At 43.2% G+C, this 18887-nt stretch overlaps 1 protein-coding gene across 7 annotated transcripts in view; it reads left to right on the top strand.

The window, feature by feature from the left end:
- The window catches only part of AGPAT3 (1-acylglycerol-3-phosphate O-acyltransferase 3), a 170905-nt gene that overhangs the window by 20326 nt on the left and 131692 nt on the right, over nucleotides 1-18887 (top strand). For 5 of the 7 annotated variants that reach the window (XM_074995436.1, XM_074995364.1, XM_074995379.1 and 2 more), the window contains one exon: nucleotides 2254-2405. The exons of 1 other annotated variant lie outside the window; for it this stretch is intronic. The gene's annotated coding sequence lies outside the window, so the exon portion shown is untranslated. Of the gene's footprint in view, nucleotides 1-2253; nucleotides 2406-5598; nucleotides 5618-18887 lie in introns of those variants that run through there. One more of the 7 variants, XM_074995428.1, reaches the window with a different exon arrangement.

Raw genomic sequence — 18887 nt, 5'->3', positions numbered from 1 at the left:
GTGGGGAAAGCAGGTACAAAAGGCAAGAGAAGGCAATGTCGTCCCACACTGCCTGGTTGGCTCTCCTCCCGCTTTGTCCCCAGACACACCTCCCCAATTCAGCACCGTTTCTCTAGTCTCCTGGAGCTGCCCAAGGTTCCTCCCTGGGAAGTTGTGTGCTGCCAGCCCCCCTGGGTCTGGGAGGCTAGATTGGGTTTGCTTGCCCTCCCTGTGCTCTGGGGGTGAGGCAGGAGTCTGGGGAAGGTCAGGGCCGCCTGCCCTGCCTGTGCTTGAGGTCACTGGGTCAGTGGGCCACCCATGCTTGGGGGAAGGGGGAGAGGGTCCTGGGGACCTTGGGCAGAACAGGCTGGGTTGGGGGCTTGCCTTCTCCAGCCCTACGTTTGCCCACCACCCTTGACTTCAAGGGCGGGATAGGGGGACACACTTTCACTCCTTTGGAGTTGGTGAGGCAGAAGAGAAAGGGCTGAGGATCTGGTAAATAAGAACCAGGCAGGATATGTTTAGGGAGAGCTGGGGCTGAAGGGGGGGTGGTTGGGAGCATTCTGAGCATGTCCAAGATGGTAAGAGGAAGATGTCCTTATGCCCAGCCTTGGGAGAAGGCTAGTGGTGTTGGGGAATCAAACTGCAGTTACGTGTCTCAAAGACCCCCAGAATTACAGGGCAGTTAGTAGGGATGTTCAGTCGTTTAACCAGTTAGCCAATTAAATGGGATTTAACACACACGCGCGCGTGTGTGTGGGAGGGGGGCAAGTGTGGACTCCAGGTCCCAACCCTGTGGGGCAGGTGCAGGGGTTCCGGGTCCCAGCCCTGCAGCAACCTCCCAGCCCCTGCTGTTGGCTCCCAGCCCCGTGGGGGGCGGGGGAGGCTCTAGTTCACAGCCCCACAGCAGCTTCCCAGCCCCTGCTGCTGCGGGGCAGGCAGGAGATCCAGTCCTGGCCCTGCTGAGCCTCCCAGCCCTCACTGCTGTGGAGCAAGCCAGGTTCTGGCTCCTGGGCCCACAGCAGCCTTCCGCTCCGTAGCTGGAGCAGCCCTGCCGGCGTCCTGCATCTGCCCGCTGCCCTTTCATCTGGCAGCATCTGTGGTCCTGTGGATGAGGGATGTTGCTGGATGAGAGAGGACCAGATTTGAGGATTGCGTCCTGTTCTTGTGTGTCATCAGTGTACTGGTGATAGTACATGTTGTTTTGTAGAGTGGTGTCTAACATTCCTTCTAATCTTTTTTTATCCCATGTGTGAATATTTTCCTCTGTGTGGAATAAATTTTTGTGCACTGTGGTATGTGCAAATGTGCACCATCAATAGTAACACAAAACCTAACTGTGAGCTCTCTGCTAATCAGCTGGGTGGCATCCAGATCTCTCCTGTGCAGCTGCACAAACATACAGCTTACAAAAATAGTGGTGGTCTCCTGTGTTGGCTTGACAATATGAGAGAGAGGCTCAGAAGGATGTTGCCTGTCTAATTCCTCAGTATTTTATTATCATTATTCATGCCGTTATCCTTCACCATTTTACTGCTTTCTCCTAAATGTGGTTGGAATCACTGATAGCCAGTTTCAACCATGCTACCAGCTCGTGGTGGCATGAACAGGTTTGGACAGATGACATATAGCAGTGACAAGGAGTGTAGAGATTCAGACCCCTGAATGGTCTCTTGTATTCTCAGGCAGCGCAGTTGATAACATCACCCACCTCATAGGCTGAGTCCACACTTGCATTCCTCTTTGAAAGAGGCATGCAAATGAGGTGCAGATTTACATATCTGGCACGTCATTTGCACAGTCTTTTGAAAGAAGAAGAGCAGTATAGAAGCGGCTCTTTTGAAAGTAAACCACATCTTTGAAAGAATCTTTCTTCCTGGAAAAAAAAAAAAAAAAAGGAAGAAGGTTTCTTTCGAAGATGGGGTTTACTTTCGAAAGAGCTGTGTCTACACTGCTTTTCTTCTTTCGAAAGAAGAATATGCAAAATGAGGCACCAGATATGTAAAGCTGCACCTCATTTGCATTTTCCATTTCCCTTGTTTGCATGCCTCTTTCAAAAGAGGAATGCAAGTGTAGATGCAGCCATAGGGTTTGAGCCTGAGCAGGAATGTTTATGCAGCTATTTTTAGTGCAATAATGGGAGCCTGAGTCAGTTTATTTGAACTCTGCAGCTGACGTTTTGTTTTGTTTCAGTGCAGATGTATCCTAAGATGTGTTGCTATTGGTTGCACTTCTTGATTGATCTGTGGAGCTCATTACTGTGTGTTGTTTCAGGGACCAAAAGCTTGCAAGCGCTCAGAAAGGGATTGGATATTTACCTGGAGCATTAACACACTCACAGTTCCAAAGGATGGAATAAATATTTACAAGAAATACAAGCCCTAGTGCTTCAAGGGAAGAGCAAGCAAACAGCTGCCTGGTGTTTGGTAAGAAATATCTGCTGTTAGTGAGTTGTTAATTGCAGATTATGGGGATTTTCTGTATTTTCCTCCCATGCTGAACACTGAGGCAGTAGTGTGGGCCACTGGCCTGATCCAGTATGACAGTTGCTACGGCACAGCAGGAACTGGAGAGGGTAGAGGAAAGAAGGAAAATGACCCAGGATCTGTGTATTTTGGTGGTCTTTATCTCTTGGAGTGGGAGGAGTTGCCTGGCCGGAACAGAATACTGAAATGTGACAATAACAATGGTTTAATGTGATTTAATTTACTAAATTTCAGGACATTTATTTTGTCTCAAAGTTTTAGCATTTTCCTGATGACTTTTTTGAAAAGGGGTGTGAATATATAATGCTATTTCTTACAGGTATTTCTGTAGGATCCTTTTATCCTAAAATCAAAGTTAGATGCAAAGGTAAGTTGCGAGGCAGAAGACTGGTAAGGGGTGCCTTGCTTTTTCCCACCCTTCTTGAAGAAAGTCACGGGTCTCACCCAGGCAGGCTTTATTTTGTTAACTAAGTTTCCCTTCCCCAGCTTGTTCAGAGTTACATGCTACTTGCTGTTCCTCTTAGGGATGGAAATAGGAAGTTTTAAAGCAGACTGGTACTATTGATCAGTTTTGGCGGTTACAGCAAGCTTGGTTTTGCATTGTTAAGTTTTACCTTTAAGCAGATATAAGGTACACTTTTTAAAATTTGGCTGTAACTATATGAAATCATAATCACTTTTTTTTTTCTAATGAGGTATTTGCCGAGCTTGAAGGCATCAATATAAGAAATATTCATATAGTTCTGTGTTTATGCAGTTTGCACCTTTTGGCTATTGGCATTGTATGTGTGATTGTGTGTGTTGGTGTCTTATTTCTTTTGCCTCGATCACCATACCTGCCACATCTGATCCCTGCATAGCTGGTAGCCAGGTAAAGTTTCCATGCCGTACCTTATTATGCAGCTTGAAACAGCAACAACAAGAAAAAATTAATAGTAATACTCATCATGGCAGTGTTTTGGAGGACTGTAGTTATACTGAAAGTCAGGTGCCTGCAGGTTTTTTATATGGTTGCTGATTGTAAGTGTTTATATGGCTGCTGATTTATCTTATGGATGAGTTAGTCTGTCTTTTATGTGGCTGCTGTATATATCATGTCTTGGATTTTCCTGATTTTTTTTAATAGTCTGCAAAATTTGTCTCATGAAAGTGTAATTGTCAGCATGTGATACATACAGTCCAAAACCTGTACCCTATCTGGCAAGCTGGGCTTGGATTCTTTCGCAGGCTGGTAATTTCAAAGTCAGCCTGAGGACACTTTTTCTCTTTACCCCTCAGACTAGTCAGTGATCAAACCAAAATGTATGCCCCCATTTCTCCACCCATCTGGATTTTTCTCTTGCTTCTTTAAGCTCTCTTTGTCCCCCACCACTAAAGAAAAATTCAATGTCAAAAATTAATAAATTGAAAAAAAATTCTAATGGTTGCTTCTTTCTGCTTTTTCTTCTTAGTCTCGCCTTAACACTTTCTATTTTCATTTTTATCTCTTTCATTTTGTCTTCCAGTTTCTTTTCCCCATCCACCCTTTCCTTTTCACAGCCCTGTCTTATGCCTCCCTTGCTCTTTTTTTCCGTAAATTAAGGCCAGAAGGGACCATTGCAAATAAAATAAAAATCCTTTGGGCTTGTCAGTGGATCTCAGAAGCCAAGCTCCAAATGGGAATATATAGCTGTGATTTTTAACCCTGTAGCATGAGTGCTGCAAACCCACATCAGTGGTGGCAGGCTCTGAGGCTTGCTGTGTGCACACACCCTTCATAACTAAATTACAAAACACACACAATGGGAGAGAGAGAGAGAGAGAGAGAGCCTCTTGAAGAGACCATGGTAGGCGAGAAGAATTTTCTGACCTGAGTTTATGATTTTATATATGGTTCAGAAAGGTTTAGTAGGTTTTTTTACTGATTGTATCTCACAGGAAAACTATTTGCTTCTTTGCTGGACAGGGAGAAAACAAATCTGTTAGAACAAAATCTGTGGCACATCCCACCGGAAGAAGAATTGAATTCTACTATTATTCCTATTGTGAAATAAAGGAACTTCCTTCTCCCTACCGTCCAACCCCGCTTCACTTGCAATTCTTCCCCCCTCCCCCAAAAATAAGACTTCTTTGCAAGTGCTTGGGCCTGCAGATTTTTTGCAGTTCACTGAATGTGATCCTATGTAAATGGGAGATAAGTCAAAATTCTCCCAGTCTCTACAGCTTATTTTAAGAACAAAACTGTTTTATGGCTCAGCTCTTTTCTCTCTCCCCCTTATGAATATTGTACCTTTGGTAATAAAGACACCAAAGCTTGGTTACAAATAGATCTTCAGAGGATTATACAAAAAGTGAATGAATATTTTAGTTCTAAAAGGGAAGTTGGGACTAGGGGTGTTAATATTTAATTGGTAAGGGCTGCCACAGTTATAAGTTCCAAGAGTGTTTAACTCTCCCCTCTTTGAGTGATGCCCCAATATGCCTGTAAAACATAAGCACACTCTGCCTTTTGTAATGTACTGGACCAGAGTTGCCTACATCTTCTGTACACTGAAACAAGCAGGGCTGATCTAAAGAGGTGTCTCTCTGCTGGCAAGTTTCTGTTCCACAGGTTACTTTCATTAAGACACTGGAATTAAACTAGCGTTGCAAGTCCACACTATGCTCCTTGTGGCAGCTAGTCTGACTTCCTGTATAACACAGGCTGCAGGACGTCTTGAGTCAACTACTGCTTAAAGTCGGATAAAATTTGTGATTGGATTAGAGCATGTCTTTTTCTTTAAAAATAAATCTAATCTTCATTTAAAAATGTCAAGTGATGGAGAACCCACCATAACCCTTGGTGAGGTGTTCCAATGGTTCATTACCTTTTGTCCTAAAAATTCTGCCTAATTGCGCCTCTAGATTTCTAATTAGAATTCGTTTGCTAGATTGAAGAGCCCTCAGTCCATCTGCTCGGAAACTGTGACCAGTTATCTATTTTTCCTCTCTCTGATAGGTTACATTGGTTGAGCTCCTTGAGTCTTCTACAGTGAGACATATTTTCCAATCCTTTAGCACTTCTGTGGTTCTTCCCCAAAAACTCAGCAATTTATCAGCAACCTTCTTGGACTCCAGTCACCAGAACTGGACATGCTATCCTAGTACTGGTCACATCAGTGCCAAAGAAACTGGTGAGATAACCTCCCTACTTGATATTCGCATTTATACATCCAGAGATCTCTGTAGTCCTTTTGATCACAGTAAGGTTTTGGATCCTCTCAACCCTTCTCTACTTACCAGCCTTTCTCCTTATATTGTATTTTTCTCTTGCTTTTTTCCTTGCCCTCACTTCTGTATTTTGCCCATCTCTGTTGCCTATCATCATCACCCCAGTTGTCATTTCTCTACATGCCTTCTTCCTGTGGTGCTGCATCCCCTGTAGGAGTGTGTCCCAGCAGGCAACTACAGGTGATCTGGAAACTTTTCTATCCCCACTGCATGTGCATCAAGATCTTTCTGTCCTTCTGAGCTTGGATAAAATCCAACATGAAAGCAGGGGTGGTAATGAGCAAATACAGAAAGAAAATTAGTGGGGGTACGTGTCATGAACACTGCTGTGGCGAGATGTCATTGTCTACCTGTCTATATCTGCCCACATTTGAATTCTAGTGATTCAGGGTACATGGTTTATTGCATTTGGAGAAGGAAACAAATGCACTTTTCTCTGTCTGTCTGTTGTCCTTGCTGCTGCTTAAGACTAGACAAGTTACTAGCGTACATACACACAAGAAACTTGCTTTCCCAAGGCAGGTTCCCTCTCAGCTTCAGCCCTCTGGCATACTCAGACAAAGCTGAAGACAGGGAAAAATATGTGACTGCAGTGAGTCCAGCCTCAAGGCAGTGTTAAAAATTTTGATAGACATGCTGATATGTAACTATAGACATACACTGTTGTGCTACTTCAGAAAAATCTACCTTTGTTACTAGGTTAGAACTGGTATGATTATTTCTATTTTATTCTAGTGATTGGTCATGATACAAGGATGGTGTCAAAGTGTTGGGAGACAGAGTGACTGCATTTTTGTCTCTAGTTTAATAGCCTTATTGAGTATGTGATGTGAAAACAGTTCCTCACTGAACTGATGCAAATGACAAAAGATTGTAGTCAGCTCTACTCTTTAGCAAAGTCTTTCCTTGGTGCAGAAGACCTGTCCTGACCGGTTTTCATTTTTATAGTTTTGTGTCATTTTTTTCCTATTATCATGATTTGATGTACATATAGTGCAGGGAGAAGGGGAAGATGTCTGTCGTCAGGCATTCAGTAAGGAGAGGAGATGAAGTGATCCTAAATAGTTATTTCCTGGTATCTCTTTAGTCCCATTAAGATCACAGGGTGGTGATGACCTCAAATCTTCGTACGGTCTTGATGTTCACTCGGGCTAAGTCTACACTGCCATTGTGCTGCACTGCAGCTTTCTGGCTCAGGAATGTGAAAGCATACAACCCTCTGAGCACAGCAAGTTACAGCACTGAAAAGCAGCAGTGTAACCTGGCTTACAGCCCGGAGAGAGCAGCCCAGCACAGTTATGTACTTTCCTCCTGCCATGGCCACATTTTCACTTTAAACTGCTGCTGTGGCTGCACTTTAATTTTAAAAGACCTAGATAACTGCAACCTAACTGACTTATGAGGGAAAGAGTTACTGTGGTGAGGTATGAACAAGTCTTTGTAGCTGAAGAGGGACGTATGAGTTTTGTAAGTTTATGCTTTGGAAAGCATGCAGAATACCAGTTTGTACTGATTTAATGCGTGTTTTGTTTTTTTTTTTCCCCTTCTTCTGAAGCCTAAGTAGTACAATTTCATCAAGAATTTTTTTGGCATTATGCAAAAAGATCTGTAAATAGAAGGATGTTAAACAGTGTAATCTCTATTCAGGTTTTTTGTGCGTTGGTGTTGTGAGAGAGTGAGGACGTTAAGATAACAAGGTACTTGGGAGGAGAAAGTTGGGTTGGTTTTTTTTTTTTGGTAAACTAAATTTTTGTGGCTTATAGGAATTGATGGTTTTAAATTAAGTTTTAGTTCCTTATTTTCTAGCTGTTTAGACACATCATGGGTGAACAAGTAAAATATTTGAATGGGAACCAACTGAGGCATATTTCCAGTCAGAAAATCGTGGAAAAATTCTCTGAAAACTGTAAATTCAGCCTGGAAAATTTTTTCATTTCCAGACTACAATACAAAATGCAATACAGGGTCGCATGGAATGTACATAGCTGTGCAGAAGAGAACGTATAGCCTTAGTTCAGGCCCAGCTTTTCCTTGTGTTCATCCCAACACGTGTATGAACTTCCAAGACTGAATTCTAGTTTCTCCAAAAGGAACTCCTTGGGCTATCAGTCTATTTCTTTCCAGCCATCCACCTCAAAATGACAGTTTTGCTGGGTCTTTCACATTGTCCAATGAAACACCTATCTGAGCATGAGTCCTTGAGACAGCCTTCACCCGCACTGGAATCAAAGGCACCTGGAGCCTGAGAGTTATTGTAAGTGATGCAGCTATTTCTGGTGGTGTGACTTCTCTACAGTGACCTAATGATAACTGAGCCCATCATGACTGGCTGTCCCAGAGTGATGTTTACACACAGTTTGACACCTAATCCATCTGGGTCACTGTATTTTCTTTTTTAATAAGAATTCTTTTAAAAGGACTAAAATTTCAGGCATTTATAACAATGTTTTCAAAACAGTGGCATTTTAAAATCCCATGAGAGAAAGTTAATATGAAAGTATTAGTGGCCTCATGAATTCACAGGACAATGATTAATAGGTAGCACCTGTAAAGTCTACTTAAGGAAGATCAATGCATGAAGCTTAATAATCAGTTGCTTCTCATTAATAAGTCATTATGAGGAATTGTGTTTTGGGAGTCTTTTTGCAGACTGAAGGCCATTTAAAGACCTAGAACTCTAAAAGCCATCAATAAATGTTTCCTCTTCAGTGGCTTCATTTCATATTGCTTACAGAAAACCTGGGGACAGTGGGAGGCATATTTGTATCACCCCAAATAATATGGAATAGATGCCAGCCCTGCATAGAATCAGTATTTTTAAAGGGTACCTCAGGCATGATGTTTGGGACTGTGTGCAAAAAATAAAGAAAAAAGACAGCTAATAGAAGAAATTATGATCTGAAAGATTAAAGACAACTAATCAAGATTATCTCGAATGAAATTGATTCAGGGAATTTGGGGAGGCGTTGAAGTGAGGGAAACAAGCATGTGGTCAACACTGATCATAAGAAACGTGCACGTTCTCTATATTTTATAGCACACCCATCACCATAGGACTTAGGTGCTATATGGTGAAAGTAAAGAAATGATGGCAGTGAAGATAGCACTTTTTGTCCTGCCATTCTTTGCTCTTGTAATAATAATTACAAAGGAGTTCAGTGTGTCAGTGGGAGAAGGTTAAAGCAAGCAAACAAGTTATACACACGAGTTACCATCTAAATCCTAAGGGTGCATCTACACGAGGAACTAACTTCGAAATTAGGCACTACTTTGAAATAGCCAGCAGAGAGTCTACCCAAATTTTCCCTTACTTCGAAGTAAGCAACTTTGTTATTTTTGTAGTGTAGACACAGCCTAAGAGTAGTAGAGCTGTAGTGATCCCGGGGGATCTCTGGCTTCAGTGTAAGGTGTCTTGCCCTTCAGAATTGAAATATCTGAAAAGATGGAAATATTTCTTGTGCCTTGGTTTTATTTCCTCATTCCACTTCCAAGGCCACAGCCTGAGCTTCCTGGTAGGTTGATCTTCCCAAGTACATACAGGGGAGCTAATCTGGTCTTCTGCTATGAGTTCTTATGTATACAATCTGGGCAAGAGCTGGCTTCTGGGCTGCCAGCATCACAATGTCTACACTTCAGGTAGACAGCTGTGGCTCGGCTATGTCAGCTGAATTGGGCTCACAAGGCTCAGGCTAAGGGGCTGTTTCATTGTTGTGCAGACACTTGGGCTCAGTCCGGAGTCTGGGCTGTAGGGCCCTGTGAGGTGGGATGCCACAATAACCTTCAAGAGAGATGGAACTGAAGACCAAATGCAGCTCTGAATACATCATATGTTTTTGAGTGGAGACAATATACTCAAAGTTGCGGTATCAAAATAGCCAATGAAAGCATAGTTTAGAAGTTGCAATATTGAGTACAGGGTAAGGAAAGAAACCATATAAGATTTCAATGCACAAGCATTTATATTTAATTGAAAACTTATTTGAAAATGGAAAACCATTTGCATATTTAAAAAACATAAGTAATTTATTTATGCTTAATGTACTATAAAATGGTTTGTTCTGTCATGGTGCTAATTAGAGAAACAATTCAGTATTGTCACTAGTCTCTAATTCACTGTAAAATCTTGAGATTCTAAATCAAAATAGTGTTTTTTCTTTTGGAGTTCAAGCACTTCTTATCTATGCTAAATTCCAACAAAAGTGCAGTATTAAAATTGCTTTCTAATTCTTGTCTCTTGCATGCCAGTGCAGTGCTACATTATTGCACCAGAAAGTAGATATGCGTCTCTGATGAGCACTTGTGTTACATTTTGGGACTTCATCTTTGGAATGGTCAGTTTTACTAAAGTGTCTGTAAATGAAAAGCTGCACGTACCTACACAGTGGAAGGTCAAAGTTCCTTTTGAACTGTCAGGAAGACAAGAGTTCAAAAGTGATTTCAAGGTGTGTTTTCATAACTACTCCAGAGAGTGTTCCAGTTACTTGTTTGCGTTGTAATCCGTTTTGATGTGCTGTTCTCTCACTTGCCTTTAGTTTGGGATATTTGGTTCAGGGATAATATTCTTTATATACCATGCTTTCCTATTACAGTGCACACCTTACTCAGTTATGTACATTTATATTAATGACTGTATTTTAAACAAAAAAAAAACTATCAGTGAAACTACCACACTAAAATTAAAAGTATTGATTTTTCTTTGACTAGGTAGTTGAGCTTATTTGTGTCCTTTCCTCCTCCTCCAGTTTTTTTTTCCTTAAGAACTAATCAGTACCACTTTGTACAAGCCTGTAGTGCCAAAACTACTGCAGTGACTGTATCTGCTGTAATCTACCTGTTTGCTCATGTCCATTCCAAGTTGGGGGTGTGACTTTCAAGGCCAATCTGGCAGGACATGGCGTCAGTCAGTACAGACAACGTGACAGCAATGTTCTGTATCAGCAAACGGGGGTGCACGCTCCTCTCCCCGTGTCATGTGCACAGTTCCCTGGCAAACCAACTCAGCAGGTCCTTCCTTTATGAATCATGAATGTTCTCTCCACCCGGAGGTCTTTCATTCTGTTTTCCGGAAGTGGGAGTATCCCTAGGTGGACCTGTTCACCTCCCACCTCAATGTGAAATATAGGACGTTTTGCTCCTCCCGCAGTCAGACACCAGGGTCCTGGGCAGACGCATTCAGTGTCCCCTGGTCAGGCAGGCTGATGTCTGCGTTCCTTCCAATCCCGCTAGTTCACAGGGTGGTCCTCAAGATTTGCTCAGAAGGGGCATTGATCGTCTTGCTGGCACCATCAGCACTGGTACCCGACCCTCCTGCACCTGTTGATCCGCAAGCTGATGACGTTGCCGATCCAGCCGGACTTGTTGACGCAGCAAGAGGGGAGACTGCAGCATCCCAATCTCCAGTCGCTGCACCTCACAGCGTGGATACTCCATGGCTGAGAGACCGGGAGCCGGCCTGTTCAGATCCCATAAAGGAAGTATTGTTAAATAGTAGAAAATGCTCCACGAGGGTGACTTACTTGGCTAAGTGGAAAAGGTTTTCTGCATGGGTGTCTCACAGAGGGCTATCTCTCTTGCAAGTCCCCATCCCGTTGGTTTTAGATTACCTGTGGGGTCTGGTACCAGAGGGCTTGTCCCTCTCTTTGGTTAGGGTGCACTAAGCTGCTATCTCAGCCTTTCACCCAGGTCATGGAACGTCGTCTTTGCTCTCAGACCCTGTAGTCAAAATGTTTCTGAAAGGTTTAGAAAGAATCAAGCCCCAGGTTCGGGCACTACTGCTCCCATGGGACCTCAGTTTGGTGTTAAACAAGCTTATGTGGGCCCCCTTTGAACCCCGGGCTACCTGCTCCCTGCTGTTTCCGAGTTACAAAACAGCGTTTTTCATGGCAATCATCTCAGCCAGGAGGGTATCTGAGTTGAAGACACTTTCAGTGGACCCCTTGTACACAGTGTTTCACAAGGATAAGGTCAGGCTTAGATCTCACCCCGCATTTTTACCTAAGGTGGTCTCCGAATTTCATGTTAACCAAGACATTTTCCTACTGGTATTTTACGCAAAGCCCCATGCTTGCACGAGGGAGCAATGTTTACATACCTTAGATGCTAGAATGGCGCTGTCCTTCTATATGGATACAACTAGGCCCTTTAGAAGAACGCAGCAACTCTTTGTGGCGGTTGCTGATAAGATGTAGGACCTTGCGGTCTTCTCCCAGTGGATTTCTTTGTGGATAGTGACATGCATCAAGGAGTGTTACAAGCTCGTGGGGGTTCCTACCCCTTCAGTTAGGGCACATTCCACGGGAGCACAGGTATTGTCTGTGGCTTATTTGGCACAGGTGCCTATCCAGGACATCTGTAGGGTGACCACCTGGTCCTCAATTCATGTGTTTACAGCACATTACGCTTTGACGCAGCACGCATGGGAAGATGCTGTGGTGGGTGAGGCTGTCCTGCAGTCCCTTTGGGGCTCCAGCCCCACCTCCTTGGCATTGGCTTGTATTCACCCAACTTGGAATGGACACGAGCAATCACTCGAAGAAGAAAAGACAGTTTCCTGTCCTGTAACTGGTGTTCTTCGAGATGTGTTGCTCATGTCCATTCCAAAACCCTACTGCCTTCTCCACAGTCGGAGTAGCCAGCAAGAAGGAACTGAGGGGCGGGTGGGGGGGAAGGATGGGCAGTGTATATATTGGTCACCATATTGGCACCGCTCCAGGGGGTGCTGCACCAACCCTATGGCTACTGCCTATGGCAAAAAGCTTCCGGTGACTGGGCGGGTGCCCATGCACACCCAACTTGGAATGGACATGAGCAACACATCTCAAAGAACATCAGCTACAGAACAGGTACCTCTCTTTTCCCAATAAACCACAACATATGCCCCCAGACATTGGGAATTAACTGTTCTTGACTGGAGGCTGCCAGACCTGTTGTATTAAATAGAGATGAAATAAATAAACTAAAGGTGTTAAGCTAACACAGTTACTATCAGTACTGAGCCATGTTAAACAAAGTCGTGGGCTTGTTATACAGAGACATCAGTCAACTTAGTACCATGGTAACACACCACTAAAAATCACTTTATGAAAGATTCAGGAGAGGAAAAAGTTACATCATTTGAAATGTAAAGTATTAGACTTCTGATTATTTCCATCCCTTGTTCCTTGTCCCTTTAGTTGTAGATATGTTTTCCTTCCAAAACCTCTGTGGTGTTGGACAATCTCTGATGGTGTCAAATATCTTTTGGGGAAAAGAGAAGTAAGTAGTTGATTAGGGCTGCAAAAGTTGCTGCTGCTGCTACTGCCAGTAAGGTTGGCAATCTTGTATAGATTCCACTTTCTCTGGCTGCTTTTGGTCAAAATACTTCTTAGGATCAGGATGACAAAGGCCCTGGGCTCCAGGAAGTGATAGGCACAGAAACCAGGCAAGTAAAGTTCTCTCCAGGCGACTCTGTTGTTTCTATCTGTTCTTCTTTTGTTTTTTCTGACTTCCCCACAAAATTTCTTCCTTTAACAACCCCAGAAGGAAGTGTTGGTTGGAACATTCCACTGCCTTGATATAATGTCCCCCAATTAACCTTTATATCTGACAACAAATTTTTGCTCATTGAAAAGGCTAAGAGTTTGTCACGGTTATTTTTAGTAAAAGTCAGGGTTAGATAGTGGGCAATTAACAAACATTCACAGAAGCCTGCAACCTGTAGCTGCTGCTCTTTGCAGGACAGTATATAATTGAGAGAAATCCACAAAACAGTGTATCTTTTTTTTACAGCTGTGGCCTGTCTAGATGCACTCCTCTCTTCCTCCCTTCAAGCAGTGCTAGTGGTGGATATTCTGTTTCTATAGAAAGTAGGGTTGCATACTATTGGTATGATATTGATGTTGGATGGCTGCCAGTCATGTCATAAACAGTTCTACAAAATGAAGTCTCCAGCAGATAATCCGCTTGCTGAATGACTGTTTGCGATGGACTCCCTGGGGTACAATCTAGAACTGGGGTACTGCTGTGTCCCCTTAACTCTCCAGCCTGAGCGGTCTCAGGACTTAGCTCGTGGCAAGCAGCAATCCCCCCCAAGCGCTGGTATCACTCAGTACAACAGCGTATGGCGCCCCGCGCCTGGCTAGGTTACCTGAATGCTCCCTGAGCCACTCACAAATCACATAAAGACACTGGCGAATCTCCCAAGCCCCCAGCCATGCACCCCAATTGAGTACAGTCTTACACTGCCCAGGATTCTGACCAACGCAAGTTCGTTGACCATTCTGCCCTTCCCTCAACATGAAGAAGCTACACACAAGCCTTTGTAAGCTGTGCTGAGATTTTCCAAGCATCTCAAGCAAAATATACTGTTTTCGGTTAAAATAAATAAATAAATAAATAAATCTGTTATAAGCTACAGAAAGATACATTTTAAGTGATCGTATGTGATAAGCATAAAGGTCATAGAGAGCTACCAAAAAAAAGTAAGCATCTATTTTAAATCCTTATTGGATTGAGCACTATTTGTCTCAGAATGTTTTTCCTCTCACCACTGGTTGTGGTAGGCAGGTTACAGTCTTTAGTAGGCTGGTTCCCCCTTAAAGCGGTGGTGGGCAACTTATGGGAAGAAGCCTGTGTGCTGCCCCTCGCAGTTCTTCGTGTGGCTCGCAAGACGTTTGGTTTGCCCTCCCCTATGCCCCTATGCAGGGTTGCCAGGTTCAACGGGTTTACTCCCTGGTAGTTTTTTTTTTTTTGCCCCCCCCCACTATTCCTAAAGTGACATGAGTGTAAAGCCAGGGTATGTGAAGGGAGGGTGTGCTGCTGACACATAACATTGACTGTCAGAGCCATCTGCTCCCCCGCATCCAGTTAAAGCAGGGCTTTGGTTCAGTTGGCACACCCTGCAAATTCTGTGCTTGCACACCTAGTTAACAAAAACTACCATATCCCAGGAGACTATCTTATTTACTATACTCTTGTGTCCCACTTGCTAGTTGCCCCTCGCTGCCTACAAGTCTGGGACCAGTCTTCTCACTTTTCAGGTCTTAGTCTTCCCAGTATTCCACAATGGAAGCAACAAGGTGGGGGAGGAGAAAAGTAATCACATGATGCCACTGTCCTTTCTTTTATAGCCCCAGCCTATGTGCTTGGAAGATGCTTGCCCAGGTGTGTCCTTGTGGGCTTTGCTGCATCAGAGTCGAGCGGTCTCCCATTGTTGTATGCGTGCATGCTTCTTTTACAGAATTGTGAATCTTTTTTACAACTCCCCTGCTGATTTAATGCTTGCAGTGATCTTTCTTCACCAACCTGAGTGTCGATCATCTGCTTTCTTATATCTGATATCTAGCCGTGAATGCCAACCTTATAAAATATTTCAGTCGCAGCCATACAGCAAAATGTCAGTTTCATACACACCAGTGATATGCATTTCAGTAATCTATGACACAAGAGCACCTCTGAGTTACAAACACCAGAGTTAGAAACTGACCATCCATGCACCTCATTTGGAACTGGAAGTACGCAATCAGGCATCAGAGAGAGAGAGAGAGAGGAAAAAAAAAAAAAAGCAAATACTGCACCTTACACAACCGTGTTAAAAGTAAATCACTTTTTTTAGTTAAAGTTTAAGAGAGGATTTGAAAAGGTATTTTCTGTGTTTTTGTTTAAATTAAGATTGTTAAAGCAGTGCTTTTCTCCTGCTGAGCTGTATTAAGTCAATGTTTTTTTTGAAAGACCAACCATAGTGTTGTTCAGTTATGATCATTTCAGAGTTATGAATGACCTCCATTCCTGAAGTGATTGTAGCCATGAGGGTCTTACTATATCTTAATGGTACATTTTGTGTGAAATAACTATACCCATATATGAATGATGACTTATGGGGGTTACAAGGCAGTGCTTGTGAAGTACAGAGTGTCACACTGTTATGCATCTATGTTATTAAAGTGAAACGTTCAAATTGTCTCATGGAAGCATACCTGGTGGTCAAAGTCAATGGGAATTAAGCACGCAGTTTGTGTTTTGCTGAACTGGGGTCAGCATAGGAAATAGTCTGCCACTGGGTGGGGATGTACTAGGTAGCCTAATAGTGCTCCTCTCTTTCTTTTCCACTTACATACTGTGGAAGAAGAGTGTAGTGGTAAGTTAAACATACCTAACTTGTAGAATAGTAGTGAGTTTAAGACGCTCTTTCAGGTTATGGCAGCTGTACATGGAATTTTCTCTGAAACATTTCTTCTAGAGTGGTTTGCCCTTTTGGCAGAGAGTTGAAAATTAAGTGACTTATTTGAGTGCAGCATATGTAATAATGGCTGTTTTTGTTAAAATGTCAAACTGGCTTTTCAGCTTTACTGGAGGCAATGGTAGATTAAATGAGCATTGTGTATAATACCTGTGACACATTGGACTTGATGGACAGATCATTTAAGGTTTGTTTTTCATCCTAGATAAAATGAGGTTTGTCAGTTCCCAGTGGACTAATATTGCTGTCTGTCCCTTTTCCCATACTTAACCTAACTTTTTTTTCTTAATGTATTTGGCCAACATTTAACTCCTGTTTGGTAATGCCACTTTCCAAAGATATACCAATTACAAAATATAAATGCTTTCTCTGGAAGGGTAAGATTTCTGCTAACACCCTGTATTAGAATAATATTAGGTAAGCAAGGGAAACTTGAAATAGACAATACACTTTACCCAAGCCACCTCCAGTGGCGATAGGCTATCCTGCAGAAGGATTGAGACTGAAAGACACGGAGTGCAAAATTTTAATAAAAAATAGCTATTGAATTCAGTAACCACAAATTAAAAAAAAAAACTGCATATGTTTACACTGCAAATAAAATAAAAATCCTTTGGGCTTGTCAGTGGATCTCAGAAGCCAAGCTCCAAATGGGAATATATAGCTGTGATTTTTAACCCTGTAGCATGAGTGCTGCAAACCCACGTCAGTGGTGGCAGGCTCTGAGGCTTGCTGTGTGCACACACCCTTCATAACTAAATTACAAAACACACACAATGAGAGAGAGAGAGAGAGAGAGAGAGAGCCTCTTGAAGAGACCATGGTAGGCGAGAAGAATTTTCTGACCTGAGTTTATGATTTTATATATGGTTCAGAAAGGTTTAGTAGGTTTTTTTACTGATTGTATCTCACAGGAAAACTATTTGCTTCTTTGCTGGACAGGGAGAAAACAAATCTGTTAGAACAAAATCTGTGGCACATCCCACCGGAAGAAGAATTGAATTCTACTATTATTCCTATTGTGAAATAAAGGAACTTCCTTCTCCCTACCGTCCAACCCCGCTTCACTTGCAATTCTTCCCCCCTCCCCCAAAAATAAGACTTCTTTGCAAGTGCTTGGGCCTGCAGATTTTTTGCAGTTCACTGAATGTGATCCTATGTAAATGGGAGATAAGTCAAAATTCTCCCAGTCTCTACAGCTTATTTTAAGAACAGAACTGTTTTATGGCTCAGCTCTTTTCTCTCTCCCCCTTATGAATATTGTACCTTTGGTAATAAAGACACCAAAGCTTGGTTACAAATAGATCTTCAGAGGATTATACAAAAAGTGAATGAATATTTTAGTTCTAAAAGGGAAGTTGGGACTAGGGGTGTTAATATTTAATTGGTAAGGGCTGCCACAGTTATAAGTTCCAAGAGTGTTTAACTCTCCCCTCTTTGAGTGATGCCCCAATATGCCTGTAAAACATAAGCACACTCTGCCTTTTGTAATGTACTGGACCAGAGTTGCCTACATCTTCTGTACACTGAAACAAGCAGGGCTGATCTAAAGAGGTGTCTCTCTGCTGGCAAGTTTCTGTTCCACAGGTTACTTTCATTAAGACACTGGAATTAAACTAGTGTTGCAAATCCACACTATGCTCCTTGTGGCAGTGCAGCACATCCACATTAGCAATTCGTACAGTGGAAAAGGCAGCAGTGCGTTGTGGTAGCCATCCCACTGTGCAGCTGACTGCAAGATGCTTTGGGAAAAGTTTGCAGCGCCTCATGGGGCGTGCATAGTGTCACATGATGCAAGTTTCCCAATCCCCTTGTTCTGTGGGCATCCTACTGTATTATCATCTGTTTTTCAACTGACGTGTGTGGGGGAGGGAAGGGGGGAGAGAGAGAGAGAGAGAGAGAGAGTGAGTGTGTGTGTGTGTGGGGGGGGAGGGAGAGAAGAGACTGGATGTTTTGGTGGACTGTGTGTGACACATGCTGTCTTGAAAGGTCAGACAGCAGCAGGAAGTGAGGAGCCCTGAAGTAGAGGGGCAGGGAAACCACAGTGTCGGCCCCTGCCTTCGCCCCGCCCGCCGGGCTGTCTTTGCAGCAGTTTCTCTCTCTCTCTCACCCTATCCCCACCTGTGTTCAACAGCATGAGAATTTCCCCCTCTGTGATTTGCTCTGTTTTCCAGAGCACACTGGGGTTGTCAGAAACAGTGCTTTAAAAGGGGAGAGGCGCATGTCTCCAGGGCAGCTGAGTTCAAAACAAACCAACGGAGTGGTCTCTTGAGGAATTATGGGACAGTTCCAAGGGCCAATTACAGTGCAGGGAGCAAGCAAGTATTTGCATTGCTAAGACACCGTTGGGACCATTGCACTGTGAGCATTATGACTCTTGCTGGGGAGGTTTCTGCATGTAAAGTGGCGTGACAGAGTGTAAAACAAAATGTGTGTGTGTGTGTGTGTGTGTGTGTGTATATCTATCTATCTCATAGAATCATAGAACACTAGGACCGGAACGGGCCTCGAGAGGCCATCGAGTCCAGTCCCCTGCCCCGACAGCAGGACCAACCACTATCTACACCATCCCTGATAGACATCTATCTAATCTGTTCTTAAATATGTCCAGCGAGGGAGATTCCACAACCTCCCTTGGCAACTTATTCCAGTACTTGACCACCCTGATAGTTAGGAACTTTTTCCTAATGTCCAACCTAAACTTCCCTTGCTGCAGTTTAAATCCATTGCCTCTTGTTCTCTCCTCAGAGGCCAAGAAGAACAAGTTTTCTCCCTCCTCCTTATGACACCCTTTAAGATATCTGAAAACCGCTATCATGTCCCCCCTCAATCTTCTTTTTTCCAAGCTAAACAAGCCCAATTCTTTCAGCCTTTCTTCATAAGTCATGTTCTCTAGACCTTTTATCATTCTAGTTGCTCTTCTCTGGACCTTCTCTAATTTCTCCACATCTTTCCTG

This window comes from Carettochelys insculpta, chromosome 1, assembly GCF_033958435.1.
Source record: "Carettochelys insculpta isolate YL-2023 chromosome 1, ASM3395843v1, whole genome shotgun sequence".
Classification (NCBI taxonomy): domain Eukaryota; kingdom Metazoa; phylum Chordata; order Testudines; family Carettochelyidae; genus Carettochelys; species Carettochelys insculpta.
The sequence above is the reverse complement of the archived record's forward strand: the minus strand, read 5'-3'. Positions and strand labels throughout refer to the sequence as shown.